Source organism: Natator depressus, chromosome 11, assembly GCF_965152275.1.
Source record: "Natator depressus isolate rNatDep1 chromosome 11, rNatDep2.hap1, whole genome shotgun sequence".
Lineage (NCBI taxonomy): Eukaryota > Metazoa > Chordata > Testudines > Cheloniidae > Natator > Natator depressus.
The window spans coordinates 48,210,491-48,227,386 of record NC_134244.1 but is presented as its reverse complement, the minus strand read 5'-3'; the positions used below and the strand labels follow the sequence as shown (position 1 = coordinate 48,227,386).

Genomic DNA, 16,896 nt, shown 5'->3' with positions numbered 1-16,896 from the left:
AGGAAATCACATCCCAAGTTGGCAATGTAGACATAGCCTTACTGTACTCAAAGTAACCCTTTCCTAGGAGTTTTACAAGAGGTCTTATACTTTTCTCATGCTGTTATTTATGGTGTTCTTCTCAAAACCTGAACATTCTATTTCATTCAACACTGGTCCTTTTCTTTTTCTGTTTGGCCACTCTTTGGCTCTTCCCTTCTTGCCATCTCTTTCTTATGGAAGATAATTTGACATGACTTTGCTTTGCTTACTTTCTTGTTAATCAGGTCAGGTTTGTCAGCAGATTCATCTTTCTTCTGCTGTTAGCTGTCTAGTTATGCAGAACCAAAGCAAAGGGTACTTCATAATAAGAAGTGGCTACTTTAAAAGCAAATACCTTAGCAACAGAGTTGTGGATGTAAATGTGTCAGATAATTAGAATTTTCAGAGTAATGCCAATCAAATTATAATTGCTGCCTGTTACTAAAAGTAAAAAATATTTGGAACCATCATGTTATTATCGGAGGGTTTGGTACCACTGCCTATTATTGGTTGCCTGACACGTCTCTTTATCAGATCTTGCTTTCAGTAGCTTATAACTTTGCTAAACTTCAACTCTTTGACTGAGATTTTACATGCTGGGTGTCTACCTCAGGCTGAACTGTTTTAGAAAATTTCAGCAAAACCAAATCAGTAATTTCTGAGAATGAGGTGAGGGTGGAAAACTGCATCGTTGTGCCCATAATAAACCGTTTTGGTGATCTTTCCTTTGAAAAGTTCTAGTGCCCTTGTGTTTTGGACCAGGTCTGAAATTTGGATGTGTGGTTGCCTTGTTGCCAAATTTGCCCATGTTATAATCCTTTGAAAAACGGCAATTTGCACATGCTCAATAGAGATTTCTTAGATTTGAGCAGCTAAATTCACTGAAGATTCTGTCTGTACTGAGCCTTCTTCAGCCTGTGGACGAGCAGGACTTCCCTGCAATTGCAGCTCTGGGTTTCTCTGGGCTGTGCCAGGTCCAATCACCTGAACTGGGAGCAGAGAGCCTGTCTTTTCTGGGCTCAGGAAGTGTGAAGGATGAAGGTTCCTGATTCAAATGCAGAGGGGACAAGAACCTGACCTCCAGCGATCTTGGGGGAATAGACTGGGCCGAGGGAGACTGGGCCCAGAGGCTGACAGGAAGGCAAGGAAAACTGGGACGGGGAGTTGCACTGCAGAGGGAGAAGGGGGAGGGGAGGGAGGAAGGCTGGGAGCCTGAGAGACACTGGGAATGAGAACCAGTGGGGTGAGGAAATGAAGTGAAGGGGGAGGGAAGACAGATCTGACAAGAAGCCAGGGTGTGAGGGGAGAACTGGGACAGGCTGAGCAAAGAGACAGCCCTCTGAGGGGGTGACACTGAGAGTCTGGATGAGAAGCCTAGGGAGGGAAATTGGGGTCTGGGAGCAGGAGGAGAGAGACAGATCAGATGAGGAGCCAGGAAGGGGTGGAGTTCTGACTTTCGGAACAAGGATCAAGAGGCTGGGAGAACTGGGAATGGCCGGGCAAGAAGACTGGCAGTGGGAAAGGAAACAGACTAGGAGTGCAGAGGGGGAGAGAGGACTTGGGGCAAGGAGCCTGGGAGGAGGAGCCTGAGAAGTGGAGACTGTGACTGCCGAGGGTGAGAAGATTGGCACAAGGAGCCAGGGATGAGAAAGAGACAGGACATGGATGGCAACAGATTGGAGGGGATGGGGCACAAGAGGGTCATACTTGGGGGGAATGGGCAGAAGACTCCGTGCGCACTGTAACACCCCCTTTCAGAGGATAGTATGGAACTGAAGTATGGAACTTGAACCTCACCATTCCTCTGCTGTCACCCCCCCTCTGTGAACCCCACTGGCAAAGTGTTCTATTCCCTTCTAGTGCTGGCCCACACAGAGGATAACATGGTACTCTATTAGCTCACGAGGTGGAGGTCCATGCAGTGGATCCAAAGGTTCCAACCCTGCTGATAATGTATGTGGGTGTCAACATGATCCCACATGATGGGAATTTCTGTTAATTATTTTAAAATCTAGGAAATCACACTCTCATGAAATGTACAGGATGAACCTGCTCTGGAGGACTGGGTAATGACAGAGACTGTTGACAGTAGGACCCCTGCTTCATTTGTTGCAGAAGTTGGAAGGGATGTCCTAGGCACAGAAAGGTGAAGTAACTGGCACCAGATCACAAAGCAGGACTAGGATGCAGGTCAGCTGACACCCAATCTACTAGACCACCCTGTGCAGTTAATGAGGTAGAGGCTTTCACAAGGAGAAAGGATGATGTCATGGTAGAGTCACTTAAATGCTGCCCGGGGGAACTGCATTCTCTTCCTGCCTTTGCCACAGAGTTCCTGTGTGATGCTAGTCAAGTCAGGTAAACCAAACTTTTCATAGGTGGACACTAATTGTGTACACTGACTCTTCTGGGTGACACACTTGAAATCCTGTGGTCTGCTCTGCAAAAGTGCCGACCACCCTCAGTTGCAACTGAAGTCAATGTGAACTATGCTTTGAACATATAAAGTGTTATGTAATGCTGACTACCCTGAAAAATCAAGTCTTAGGTTTCCCAAATTGGGCACCCACAATTAGCGTATACTTTTGGCCTTATGCTCTCAGTTCCTTATTTGGGTGGCGTGAAAATACATGAATATTTGTGAATCACTCAACACCCCAGAAAAGCCCAGGAGGAACTTAATAATTCTGACTTCAGAGCAGGGGTTGAGCAGTCTGTAGTAAACAAGGCATGGGGTACACGCTGAAAACAAAATACTGACTAGCTGCTCATTAAGTGAACACTGGCCATCCTGCGCACTGTAGAAAAAATAGTATGTGATTATGTAATTAAAGGCTGTAGCATAATGCATATGCACAAGGTAGCACAGGAAACCTAAATTTAGAGTGCTTGACTTTCGAATCTTAATGATGCTTGTAATGTGTTTTTGTATGTGTTACACCCTGTACAGACAAAGCAAACATTTACCATTTGCTATGGCTTGTCTTCAGTACTGTGCTAAATCAGCGCTGCTGCAATTGATGCAGTGATGTCAGTTTAGCGCATCTGGTGAAGATGCGCTAAAATCAACGGGAGCACGCTCTCCCATCTATGTAATTAATCCGGCTGCGTCAGTGGAAGAGCATTTCCCATAGACATAGCATGGTGTATATACCACATTAAGTCGATGTAAGTTATGTCATTTGGGGGGGAGGTTTGTTCGTATCTAGAGTTACCAGATAGCAACTGTGAAAAAACGGGATGGGGGTGGGTGATAATAGGCACCTACATAAGAAAAAGTCCCAAAAAACGGGACTGTCCTTTAAAAACGGGACATCTGGTCACCCTATTCATATCCCTGAGCAACGTAACTTGCATCAACTTAAGCGGCAGTGTAGACAAGCCCTATCTTATCCTTCTCTCCTTTTGCCTGTGACATTTTGCCTGTCCTTAACTTTAATTTTAAGCAATTTGGGAGTAGGCACTGTATCTACCCATATGTTTGTATGCAATATAGCATAAGGAGTCACTGATCTAGACTGGGACCTCTGGGTGCTACTGCAATACAAATAGTTATTGATAATAGCAACAAACAAAAAGGAATTAGGGAAAAATCTGCATCTAAGAAGAAAGTCTTCTCTTCATTTCATGTCATAGAAGGGTTATAAGGTTTTCAGCAGTTGGAAGAGGAAGGTTGGCTAAGTTTATAATATCAGCTTTTAATGTTAATGTTTGGTAGTGTTAGCATATCATGATGACAAGACGAAGCTATACCAGAGCAGCTGGGCATTTAAAAGTAGCTGCATTAATCATTAATGAATTTGAATTAATATTATTTATTATTTATATTACAGTAACGCCCAGAGGACTCAGTCAGATCTAATTTATGACAAGATGCAGCAAGGTGGTATAACACACAAGCAGAGGAAAGAGAAGGGTAACAGTGAGCAGAAGGCATGCTGGCACAGTTAGATTCAGGTTCTCTCTTTTTAAGAAATATATATAAACAAACAGGAGACATTAATTATCTTAGCTGTTCTATACCTAACTATTATTCATTGTCAGTTTACCCTATGTGATACAGTGGAAGTGAATTTGGAGGAAGCATTTGAAGGGTTTCTGCTTTACAGATTAGTTTAGGGAGACTGCTTGTCAAATGTGCACCATGGAAGAAAGCACAGTGGTGATCATGGGAGAAATTGACAATTGGGTAATAAAATATTGCATTATTGGCAGAGAGGAATCAGAGAGACAATAAAATATGAGTAAACAATTCAGGAAGGGCTAAGTTATGAAAGGCTTTGAAGTAAGGTCAATAACTTGTATTTGATACTGTAACAAAGGGTGTGGGGACTGGCATGATTATAGTAATGGAAGTAAAATATGATAGCAGAAGTGATTTGAATGGACCCAAGACATGTGAATGTCAGGAAGGGCTGCAAAGAAAAGATTGCTGTACATAAGACAGGAAATGCTAATAGCCAGGGTGGAAGTATGAGGTTGAAACTTTCATATTAAAGAAGATTTGTAAGTAAACAGACTATTTCTACCTCTTCAGAAAATTACAGGCTGCTGAGTGAAAGTGGAAACGTTGGTATACAGGTTTAATATTCTATTTGCATTCACCTTGATTCCAATAGAACTAAATATTCTATATACTTTTCCAGTATGTCCACGTTTATTCTAAACACACCTCATTACAGCCAATAATCCAGTTAGAAAAACAGTATATATTAGACAAGAACAAACCTTCATTGGCTAGGAAATTGATAAGAAATTATATACAATATCTTTCCAGTAATCTATAATTACTAAAAAATGCATTTTTATGGCTTCTTTGGTAATGAGAAAATAAAAGTGGCTAGAATTGCAAGAAAATTGCATGTGTAGTATTATATTTTACTCAATAATATCCCAACCTAAACTGACAAATTGAAGTCCTGAATTTAAGGAGTCTAAATTCCCTGGGACAGCTCCTACCAAATAGCAAATCATTGCTTGGCATGTACCTTATGAGTAATATGAGTACTAAAAGGAAACTAAATTACAACTCTTGCCATTTCAGAAAACATTGCATGATTTCTCCCCCTAATTGTTAGTCTCTAAGGTGCCACAAGTACTCCTTTTCTTTTTGTGAATACAGACTAACACGGCTGCTACTCTGAAACTGGAAAATAAAGTATGTTAATAACTAATACAAATTGATTCACTTCATTTTACAAGTTTCAGAGTAGCAGCTGTGTTAGTCTGTATCTACAAAAAAGAAAAGGAGTACTTGTGGCACCTTAGATACTAATAAATTTGTTAGTCTTTAGGGTGCCACAAGTATTCCTTTTCTTTTTTCATTTTATTTCTAATAAAGCAGTGCAACATCAGTCATTTACAAATGTTCAATGCCGGCATGTTATTAAAGGAGAACCAGCAGAACAAAACATTTTTTTTATAATTGGTTTTGTGCTTTTTTGCCTGTGTGATATATAAAGAAGACCTGAAATAAATGTTGTGTATCTAGATTGATCAATCAATATTAGTCCATTCTATGGGTGGATGCTAATAATTACAAAGAGGGAAAATATTACCATCACTTTTTACAGTCCTTTTAGAGTTGATACAATTTAGAATTTTGGCTGTAAAGCAGAAGAGTCAATTGCTAAATGTAATGATATTTCCTTTCTTTTTCATGTGATTTGAAAAAATGACAGACCAAATTCAATCCTGGTGTAAATCCATTGGACCCCTTCTCTCTCCCCCCTGCAGCACTCCGGGTCTCATATTTGCACTTAGATTTCAGCAGCACTTCAGAGGGGGCATGTCAGGATGCTGGTGTTACTATGTCTCCACCCCTGCACAGGGGCAGATTAGCGCAGAGCAGTAGTGCTGTGGAGAGCGCTGCCTGTATCATTTATTTTAAATGTAAGAAGTGTATTTCCTTCTGCACCCAGGAAGCATTATGTCCTATAGAGCATTAAAAGTGCAACCTGCTGCATTACCTTGTCTTTCAAAAGACATAATTTAGACTTTAATTTTATTTATAGAGCAACTCCTATGCACCAGGGAGGCAAGGCCAATTTCCAAAAAAAGCCATGTCTGTTAGCCTAGTATCTCTAAAATAAACTCATACTTGGAATTCTCTTTCTGCCTTTGTGCTCTGGTCACATCCTTACATTTTAGCAGAGTGGTAATCTTGATTTCTGTGCCTCACCTTCGTCATGGTTCAGTGCTGTGCTGTCGTTTGGCAATCTTGCTTTTCTTCCGGGAACAGCAATGTCAGCATTTTTTTAAATGGAGTGGAAGGAAGAAATAACAGAGTTCTACTGAAACATTTCTATCCCTTTCAGGTTTCAGAGTAGCAGCCGTGTTAGTCTGTATTCGCAAAAAGAAAAGGAGGACTTGTGGCACCTTAGAGACTAACCAATTTATTTGAGCATAAGTTTTCATGAGCGTCGAATGCATCCGATGAAGTGAGGTGTAGCTCACGAAAGCTTAAGCTCAAATAAATTGGTTAGTCTCTAAGGTGCCACAAGTCCTCCTTTTCTTTATCCCTTTCAAACACTACAAATCAGACATTGTGTGGTGGAAGTACATAATGAACATGCTCAAACTTGATAATACTCCTTATAATTGTAACTACTGATGTTAATATATCAAAAGCTATATTTAAAAAATCATAAAGACTTATAAATCATAATATATATATATATAATAGAATCACAGAATATCAGGGTTGGAAGGGACCTCAGGAGGTCATCTAGTCCAACCCCCTGCTCAAAGCAGGACCAATCCCCAACTAAATCATCCCAGCCAGGCTTTGTCAAGCCTGACCTTAAAAACCTCAAAGGAAGGAGATTCCACCACCTCCCTAGATAACCCATTCCAGGGCAACAAAGCCCATTGCCAACTGTGTCCACATATCTATTCAGGGGACGCCATCATAGGGCCTAATCACATCAGCCACACTATCAGAGGCTCGTTCACCTGCACATCTACCAATGTGATATATGCCGTCATGCCATCATGTGCCAGCAATGCCCCTTTGCCATGTACATTGGCCAAACCGGACAGTCTCTACATAAAAGAATAAATGGACACAAATCAGATGTCAAGAATTATAACATTCAAAAACCAGTCGGAGAGCACTTCAAACTCTCTGGTCACTCGATTACAGACCTAAGAGTCACAATATTACAACAAAGAAACTTCAAAAACAGACTCCAATGAGAGACTGCTGAATTGGAATTAATTTGCAAACTGGACACCATTAAATTAGGCTTGAATAAAGACTGGGAGTGGATGGGTCATTACACAAAGTAAAACTATTTCCCCATGTTTATTTTTCCCCACTACTGTTCCTCACATGTTCTTGTCAACTGCTGGAAATGGCCCACCTTGATTATCACTACAAAAGGTTTTTTTTTCTCTCCTGCTGGTAATAGCTCACCTTACCTGATCACTCTCATTACAGTGTGTATGGTAACATCCATTGTTTCATGTTCTCTGTGTACATAAAATCCCCCTACTGTATTTTCCACTGCATGAATCCGATGAAGTGAGCTGTAGCTCACGAAAGCTTATGCTCAAATAAATTTGTTAGTCTCTAAGGTGCCCCAAATACTCCTTTTCTTTTTGCGGATACAGACTAACATGGCTGCTACTCTGAAACCTGGCATTCCAGTGCTTCACCACCCTCCTAGTGAAAAAGTTTTTCCTAATATCCAACCTAAACATCCCCCACTGAAACTTGAGACCATTACCCCTTGTTCTGTCATCTGCTATCACTGACAACAGTCTAGATCCATCCTCTTTGGAACCCCCTTTCAGGTAGGTTGACTCATATCCAGCTTCTCGTCCACTGTAACCCCTAGGTCCTTTTCTGCAGAACTGCTGCCTAGCCATTTGGTCCCTAGTCTGTAGCGGTGCATGGGATTCTTCCATCCTAAGTGCAGGACTCTGCACTTGTCTTTGTTGAACCTCATCAGATTTCTTTTGGCCCAATCCTCTAATTTGTCTAGGGCCCTCTGTATCCTATCCCTACCCTCCAGTGTATCCTCCACTCCTCCCAGTTTAGTGTCATCTGCAAACTTGCTGAGGGTGCAATCCACGCCATCCTCCAGATCATTAATGAAGATATTGAACAAAACCTGCCCCAGGACCGACCCTTGGGGCACTCCACTTAATACCGGCTGCCAACTAGACATGGAGCCATGAATCACTACCCGTTGAGCCCAACAATCTAGCCAGCTTTCTATCCACCTTATAGTCCATTCATCCAGCCCATACTTCTTTTACTTGCTGGCAAGAATACTGTGGGAGACTGTATCAAAAGCTTTGCTAAAGTCAAGGAATAACACATCCACTGCTTTCCCCTCATCTACAGAGCCAGTTATCTCATCATAGAAGGCAATTAGGTTAGTCAGGCATGAGTTGCCCTTGGTGATTCCATACTGACTGTTCCTGATCACTTTCCTCTCCTCTAAGTGCTTCAGAATTGATTCCTTGAGAACCTGCTCCATGATTTTTCCAGGGACTGAGGTGAGGCTGACTGGCCTGTAGTTCCCCGGATCCTCCTTCTTCCCTTTTTAAAGATGGGCACTACATTAGCCTTTTTCCAGTCGTCCGGGACCTCCCCCGATCGCCATGAGTTTTCAAAGATAATGGCCAATGGCTCTGCAATCACATCCACCAACTCCTTTAGCGCTCTCAGATGCAGCGTATCTGGCCCCATGGACTTGTGCTCGTCCAGCTTTTCAAAATAGTCCGGAACCACTTCTTTCTCCACAGAGGGCTCGTCACCTCCTCCCCATGCTGTGCTGCCCTATATATATATATATATATATATATATAGTGGCTGCCATTTGAATTTAACATTACCATGGGCAATAAAGAAAAACAGCTCCTTCTGTGGAAAAAATATATAGGAAAAACTGCCAAAGTGATTTTCAACAGTGAGAGAGAGCTACCTATGGTTCAATTTAAATAAAAGCTTTTAAATCCCAGTCCATGTTTAATTAACATTCAAGAGAGTCAAGATTGCTTGCACATCAGGAGACACAGAAATGAGAAATATCTCTGTGCTCTAATGTGATTAGCAAACTGAAAGGAGCAATATAAATTTGCTCCCTATCTGAAAACTAGTTTTCTGCTTGTTTGATTGCAGGAACTCAAGGGAAGTAGTGGAAGCCCCATCACTTAAGTAATTTAAAACTAGAGGAGACTTAAGTAATTTAAAACCAGAATAAGCTGCAGAGAAGTATTTTGCATTGGCAGGAAATGGACGGGACGGGATGATGCCAAAGATATTTTCCATCCCTGATTTCTGTAAGCCAAATCTACCAAGAGACAGGAGTTATGTTATTTCCATGTAGGAGAATGGAAAAATCGGTGTTTCCACTCCATTTGTGTGGTTTCTGCCTGATAATTCCACTGGGAGATAGGGTTTTTCCCCACCTGCTGCAGAAGGGGCAGGGACTTTGGCACTGAAATTCTCATTTCTTAGAGAACCTACTGGGCCAAAAGCCATCCGTGCAGAAGCTATGTGCCACTGATCTGCTTCATGGCCCACAGAGTCTTCAACAGCAGCCCAACTCTTGCCATATCCTCTGTGTCTTCTGATTCCACTCCTCCTTTTTAAGCAGATTTCAGAGTTCAGTAGTGGCCCAGCAAAAGCTAATGATGAATAAGTCAGAATTCAAGTGCATTGGGATTGTCTGTGTCTTTAAGAGAATGATGCTGCAGACAATAGCCATCCTTGGGCTCTGCCTCCAGCCTGCTCCCTCACCGAGTTATAGGAGACCTGGATCTCCACAGGGTGAAGGTAAGGCAGGATGTATGTAACAGAACCAGGAGGAGCAAGATATAAAAGTGAAGTGAAAGAAGTTCAACATCCTCACTTTATAAAAAAGGTGGCCAAATGGAACCCCACCTTTATGGGGTTGCTGAACTCTGGTCTGCTATCTTGTGTCTACAGCCTTGGATTTGTTTTGTATGTGGAAGAGATCTTGGGAGTCTTCTGAAGCTTTTAAGTTTTCACTTTGAACAGGGCCCAGTTCCAGTATGCTGCTATAATACAGGACAACATTTTAAAAGCCAAGTGTTCCAAGGTGTTGTGAGTAATAGCTAGTCAGTATTTTGTGGCAGTGACAACACTCTCAAGACAGTTTGCTGCCTATGCCTTCGACTGATCCTATGACAGTAATGTGAATGTGACATATCTTGAATAGACAGACATGAAAAAAGTAATATAAAATATTGTTAGTCTTCGGACAAGAAGTGGTTGATTTTAGGGCTTTGCAGCAGGTCAGTTTCTATTGTTAGACATTTATGCTATGGAAGCTAGTCTGGTATGTTTATTTACACTACATACATGTTTTTACCTATACGATGTACATAAATCCCATTATTCTTAATCCAAGATTAACTCAACTGTACACTGCCCCAGAGACCCAGCCCCATCACCTGGAGCAACCATCAGGTACAGCTGCCTTTGTCACTGTCCCGCTAGATCTCAAATTTCCCTCCCCATTGACATAGGATCTTTGTCCATGTCTGTCATCTAGGGTGACCAGATAGCAAATGTGAAAGATCAGGATGGGGGTGAGGGGCAATAGGCGCCTATATAAGAAAAAGCCCTGAATATCAGTTCTGTCCCTATAAAATCGAGACATCGGGTCACCCTACTATCATCCTCCAGTCAGGACCCAGAAGAACAGCAGCAAATTCACGGTCAGCAGATTGATTGCAATGCCCTATTCATGCTCAGTAGATTCATTACAATACATTTTATGGAGGTTTGTTTTATCACCCCTAAATATACTGTGAGGTTGTTTGGTTTTTAATCTTTTACAGCAAAGGTAACAGAAAAAAAATATTGTCAAATTCAAAGCAAAATTCCTATTTCTGATATGTTGCCTCTGTCTTTTTGAGGTTACAGGGATTAAAAAGCAGAGAGGTATCATAACAGAAAGATCAGATTCCAACACACCACTGCTTATGGCTGTTTTGCCCCAAATGCTGTCTCTGCTGACAACCACACATCCATTTGCATTTTCTGATATATAATAGATATAGTCTGAGCGCCAAGTCATTCTCTTGCATAGATCTTGATGGGGAATTTCCCTTCGGAAAGCCTGCAAGGTCACAATAGCTCTGGTTAACTTACGTAGAACAGGGGAATACCTTTAATCTCATATGTATCCTTAATGGGTATGCATCCTGTGACGGACATTTTGTTCATCACCCTCTTTGTTGAAAAGTGTTCTTTCTTTTTTTTTAAAGAAACCTTTGGTTATGGAAAAGTGGAGACACACAGCATGTTTTGTTTCAAGTGAAGAGTTAATTTGGGCTGTGCTGTTCGTTATCCCTTTCAAACAGCATAGTTTCTTCTCAGAACAATGATATTTGGATGTTGTGAATGGAAGTTGGCAGAGGAAAGAATCCACTATGATGGATGAGGATATTTATTTATTTTCAGAAAGAGACAAAATATCCACACATTGTGATTTTTTTTTAAAAGAAGCTTAAAAGATGACTGCAAGGTTTGGTGTTTTTTGTTTTTACATTGTCTAAGGAATTAGACAATTGACCGCATAGATGCTAACAGTGGTCACCATGTTAACCTTCACCACTGTATTATATGCTGCCCTACATTTGTTTCCTATGTCGGTGCACATAACCTTAAGTTTAAAATGTGTTGGGGGGTCATCTCAAACCTTAGTAAAATTGTGGTTTTGTAAAACTGATCTCATTTTCATCCTTCTTCTTCACTTACTTGTTATGTGTTAGTTCAGAAGAAGTTTGTGGTGTTATAAACACCCAAATATGAGCAAAGACTGCTTTCTGATTGGCTATATTACAGGTATTCTCTATAATCAGAAAGCAGTATCTCAGAAGGCCAGTGCAGAGAAGATAATGTTGAGAGGAAGAGAGAAGCCAGAGGATCCATGGTTATGAAGAGCTAATGGCCACAAATCTTCACACATGTGGAGTGGGGTGCAACACCTGCTACTGCAGCCCACAGGCATTTCTCGCCCTATAATTCCTGCTTAGGTCCTTGCGCACAAGTAGTTTAATTATATAAGGAGGGGTGATCTTCATTCAGTGAGCCATATGTTGAGGAATGGCCTCTGACTTTAATGGGACCATTTTGTGCCTGAGTTGCTCTCACATGACTGTAGTTGAATGTCTCTAGCTGCATGATTAAACTCTCTTTGGCATTAGCTCTGTTATTTTACTTTTCATCCACATCTTGGTGTGGTTCTTTTTTATTTGTTTTGTGTTGTCCTGATACTGAAAGAGCATTTCTGGAGGCAGAGGAAAACTAAGATCAGATAAGCTTCTGTGGTGTCAGGTGGTTAGTCAGAGGTTCCAGGACAGAGCTGCAGGCTTTCAAATTCAGATATAAAATCACTTTGTTCTTGTAGAAACAAAAGTCCCTCAAGGAACAACTGATGCAGGAGACCTTGTGTGATCTGGCTTTCCTCATCAACAAAACAAAACACTGCACTGTGCTGACTCTCACGGGCTGTTAGATGAAGGTCATTTATTGCCATATACTGTATATTCATCTGCTGCTCCCAACACTGAAGTGTTCTGAGGAACCGACAGGAATTCCCATTTTTTCCTCATGTCAGAAAGTTATAGGTAACATTGTTGACAGTTGCCCAGACAGAAATACCTCCAGAGTCTCCACAATCCACTAAATGAATGTAATCACTGTTTTCTATGTCAGAAGAGATAAGGCAGATATCCCTATACTTGAAGCAAGTATTTTTTTTAATATGTGTAAATCGAGGATCACCTTTACTGTAGTTTTAATTGATGTGACCAAAAAAGAAAAGATTCAGTGACAAACACTGTATTCATCCTATGCTTCTTTATCAACAGAAAGATTCATTGACAAACACTGTATTCATCCTATGCTTCTTTATCAACAGATGAGAGACAGAGGGATCCTATGGTTTGAGTAGTAGACCAGGAGTTTGAAGAGTGACATGGACCTTGGGCAAGCTATTTAGGCCCACACTGTCAAACAGTGAGCTAAATGATAATGCTTAGCGTCCTTAGCTCTGATTTTGTCATCTCTGAATGGGAATCTGATGCTGTTCCCTTGTGCTTGGAACTGCTCGGTGGTTTTTTTTTTTTCTTTTTCAAGTTCCTGAGGCAGGGTCTTTGTTTCCCCGGCCACACTTCTTGTAAGCACCCTTTACAGATGCACTGGTGAACTGTACTGATGTTACTCCCCAGGTCTTGTGGTCAAAGCTAAGAATAAGAAAACACTAAAATAAATTAGATCTTGAGGCAACAGCCTGAACCTCAAGAAAAAAAGGTGTGAAATAAAGTAAGCTCTGATGTCTCTCTCACCTGAAGAGAAAGATCCCTTACCATGATCATGAAGCCAGATATTCAGACTTGTCACACACAAGAAATCAGGGCAGGTCTTGACAAAGCAGTAAGGCTCGCATTCAAAGAGGACAAAATTACAGATAAGGAAATAGTTTTATTATTCTCTATCATGCTGCTCCATCCGGCTATAAACTGCTGGAAAGTAGCAAGTCTTAAAGAACATCCTCCTTCAGTAACGTCCGACTGTAACAGTTCCTGAGATGGGATAAGGGCAATCTTCTCATGGTTCACCATGAGACCACCATACCCTAGGAATTTGATGGTTTGGGAAGCTATCACTTTGTAGCATCGTGCTATCACCAGTAGATCATCCAGATAGCATTCGATCTTGATGGCACTGGGGTTATAGATAGTTGCTCTGCAGTCTGTGGTATATTGGAAACTGGTTAAAAAAAATGACAAGCTACCACTTTACATGTGCGAGATTTCCTGGTCCAGCTTGCAGGACAGGGGTCTCTGAAGGAATTCATGTGATCTGGGTCAGCTGAGTCAGTTCTGCAGCCAGTTTAGAATAGGGTGGGGTGAGTTGGGCCTCTCTGTTTTTAGGGAACAGCCTGCTTTATGTCTGTTTTGGGGTTCTTGTGGGTTATCATTCTGGACTGAGAAATAAAGTAGTGTTATGTAGCAACCAGGAGTATTTATGTTTTTATCTAACTTCTCCATATGGATGACGAACATAATAAAGTCCAGAAACTTTGTCTTGTGGGAGAGGCAATGAGAGAATAGTTAGACAAGTGGTTCCCAGGCTGTTGGAGCAGAAAGAGAAGAGAGGGAGCAAGAACTGGCCTGGTGAAATGACTGTTAGGTGCCTGCTGAGTGGAATCCACAAAAAATGACTTCATGGAAGCTGAGGGAGGAAAGACCTGCCTGCCAGAACACAGGCATGGGAGTTCTTTGATTTTCCAGTTAGGCTTAATTCACCTGCTGAAGCACTGGCACAGCTAAGGCTCTATTGTTAGAGAAGGAGAATTCCCAGGCTGTATCAACCTTCTCCCCAGAATGTTCTGTCCTTGACAGATAGAAAGGAAGGTAGAGGGGAGAGGGTTGGAAAAAAAATCCAGGGGCAAAAAATATCTCTGACTCTTAGCATGAAGATGGAAGATTGTGGGGGGCAAAGTCAGTGCAGTTCACTAGGTATGTCTGAAGAGGGCACTGACAGGCAGAATGTACTAAAAAATGCAAAAAGAATCTTGTCTCTTTCAAAAACTTGGGAAGAAATCAGAAAACTCACCATATTCCGAGATTCCCAAGTTAGCGATGCTATAGTTAGGCATGTGTATAAGTGGTCTGAATTTCAGCGGTGCTGAGCACAGACAACTTCTGACTTCAAGGGGATTGTGATGCTTACCCAACTTTGTAAGACAATTTGACATCAACAGATGAAAATCATGATATAAGGGGTGAATATTATTTATTACTATTATTTCAGGAACAATATCCTAATTTGCCAGTGTTAGTACAGAGAATTATCACTTTGTTTGGACGCACTTTGTTCTACAGATGGACTCAGACTGCAAATATGCATCTGAATCCCTACGAGTAGGGTATTGTATTCACAGTTGATCCAAAATGTGAGGGGGACTAGTTTCTGGTTGTTATTTGGATGCAGACAGAAATCTCATATAATCAGCTGGCCTTACAAAATATCCCCCGTTTTGGGCTGAAATTTCATGAGGACTATGCCTTCCCATATATAGGTATAGTGCCTAGCACATTTTGAACACTACTGCAAAACAAATAAATACATATAAATATTAACCACTGAACACTTGTCTTTATTCAGCTTCACTCCTGACCTCTGGGATCTAAAACACTGTCTTTTCATCCCATCTTCAACTAATAGAGAAAAGACCAAATGCTGCAGTCTTTGCTGAGTCCTCTTTGCTTTAAAAATTTGGCAGAGACTGAGAGTGCTGTGAATTGGCTTGTTCTGTCCCTGCTGGGGACAGAGAACTTGCTTTGGTGTCAGTGACAGTTCCTACTGAGTCTCAGTCTTGCTTTTTCCCTGAAGTTAGGATCAGCTTATTTTATGAAAACTGTTTTAAAAAACCCGACGAGTTAAATTTAGGATCATAGGAACATAAACACTACCATAAAGTTTGGCTCAATGCTCTGTCCACCTTAGAACCCTGTCTGGCAGAGGCCAATGAAGATGTAAATCCTATGAAGGAGAGACTTAGAAAATCCTGCCGTAAGAGGAAGATCTATATTCATTATTTTTGTGTCTTATCTAAAGTTCACAGGAGATTTAACCCATTGTCTTTTAATACATTTTCTTTTTATTTTAAAAAAATCACACATGTATAGATTACTTTTAATACTATATATTGTTCTACTGGAATGGCTTGATTCATGTTGCTCATAATGAAAGAATATACATGGGATTTAAGTAGGCGACGCTAAATTCCAAAAGGGAAATTCATTGCACATAGCCAAAGCTTTTACAGTTATTTTCGTGTGCCCACCATCATTCTTATGAGTTTCCAGGTATTCTGCACATCTGAGTTGCCCAAATAAAAATGCAGAACAGTTAGTTGAAACCCAATTTTTGAAACTCTGCCAACAAATGACTACAGGATGGTGTTACAAAAAACAAAATTAGTTCTCATTTAAAGAAATGTCTCCTGCCTTTAACAGGAGGGTTTTGTGAATAAGATGCTGGATCTCTGTAGGCTTCTATATAAACTCTAATTATAAACCATTTAAGGGCTGATAGAGTAATTTGTGTACTACCTAATTAAAAATGTAGTGTTTATGCCTGCTAGTGATGAGAAAGAGAGAAATGATGTGTCCTAGGAAGATGCTTTGGAGGGAAAAAAAGGCAGGGCAACTATCATTCTGGAGACTGTGGTGGTGTTAGATGTTGGTGCAAGTGGCACAGAGAGGTCCATGAGAATACAATACAGACAAATGTTTTGTAAACTTGCAAGCAACATAGGAGACTCAGCACTACATTTGGTGTAGTGATACCTACACTTCACTCTTTATGTACTTTCTAGCTCAAGGAATCAAAGTCATCAAATAAAACTATCCAACTGAAACTACGAATAAGGAAATAATATCTAAAATATTGTTTTACACCTTACTCTGAAGCATACAGTTCTGATCACTGTCAGAGACAGGATACTTGATTTGATAGACTAATGGTCCTATCCTGTAACACAGTTCCTGTGGTCCGGTGACACCACTGCCTTGCTTCTCACTATGATTTCAGTATTCTCTGTAGCAACATAAATAATCAAAGTGGCATGCAGTATTTTAGAGAAGGTTAGTATTGAAAACACAAATATGTGCATTTCAGAGTTCACACTTAGCTCATAGTTAGCTGTGAGTCAAAACCTGTGTATTCTTCTTATTTATATTTTTATCACTGATCCATTAAAAAAAACATGTTATAATTCATTTGAGAAATGTAACTGGGGTAAAAGAAAACTTAGCAATAAATTACCCAATCCTGCAGAATCCACTCTTATGAGAATTTCCTATCTGCATCTTTGG

General features: G+C 40.8%; 1 protein-coding gene across 2 annotated transcripts in view; it reads right to left on the bottom strand.

Annotated features, from left to right (window-relative positions):
* ZNF804A (zinc finger protein 804A) overlaps window positions 1-16,896 on the bottom strand; it is a 231,691-nt gene that overhangs the window by 46,087 nt on the left and 168,708 nt on the right. The gene's annotated exons all lie outside the window — the stretch shown is intronic.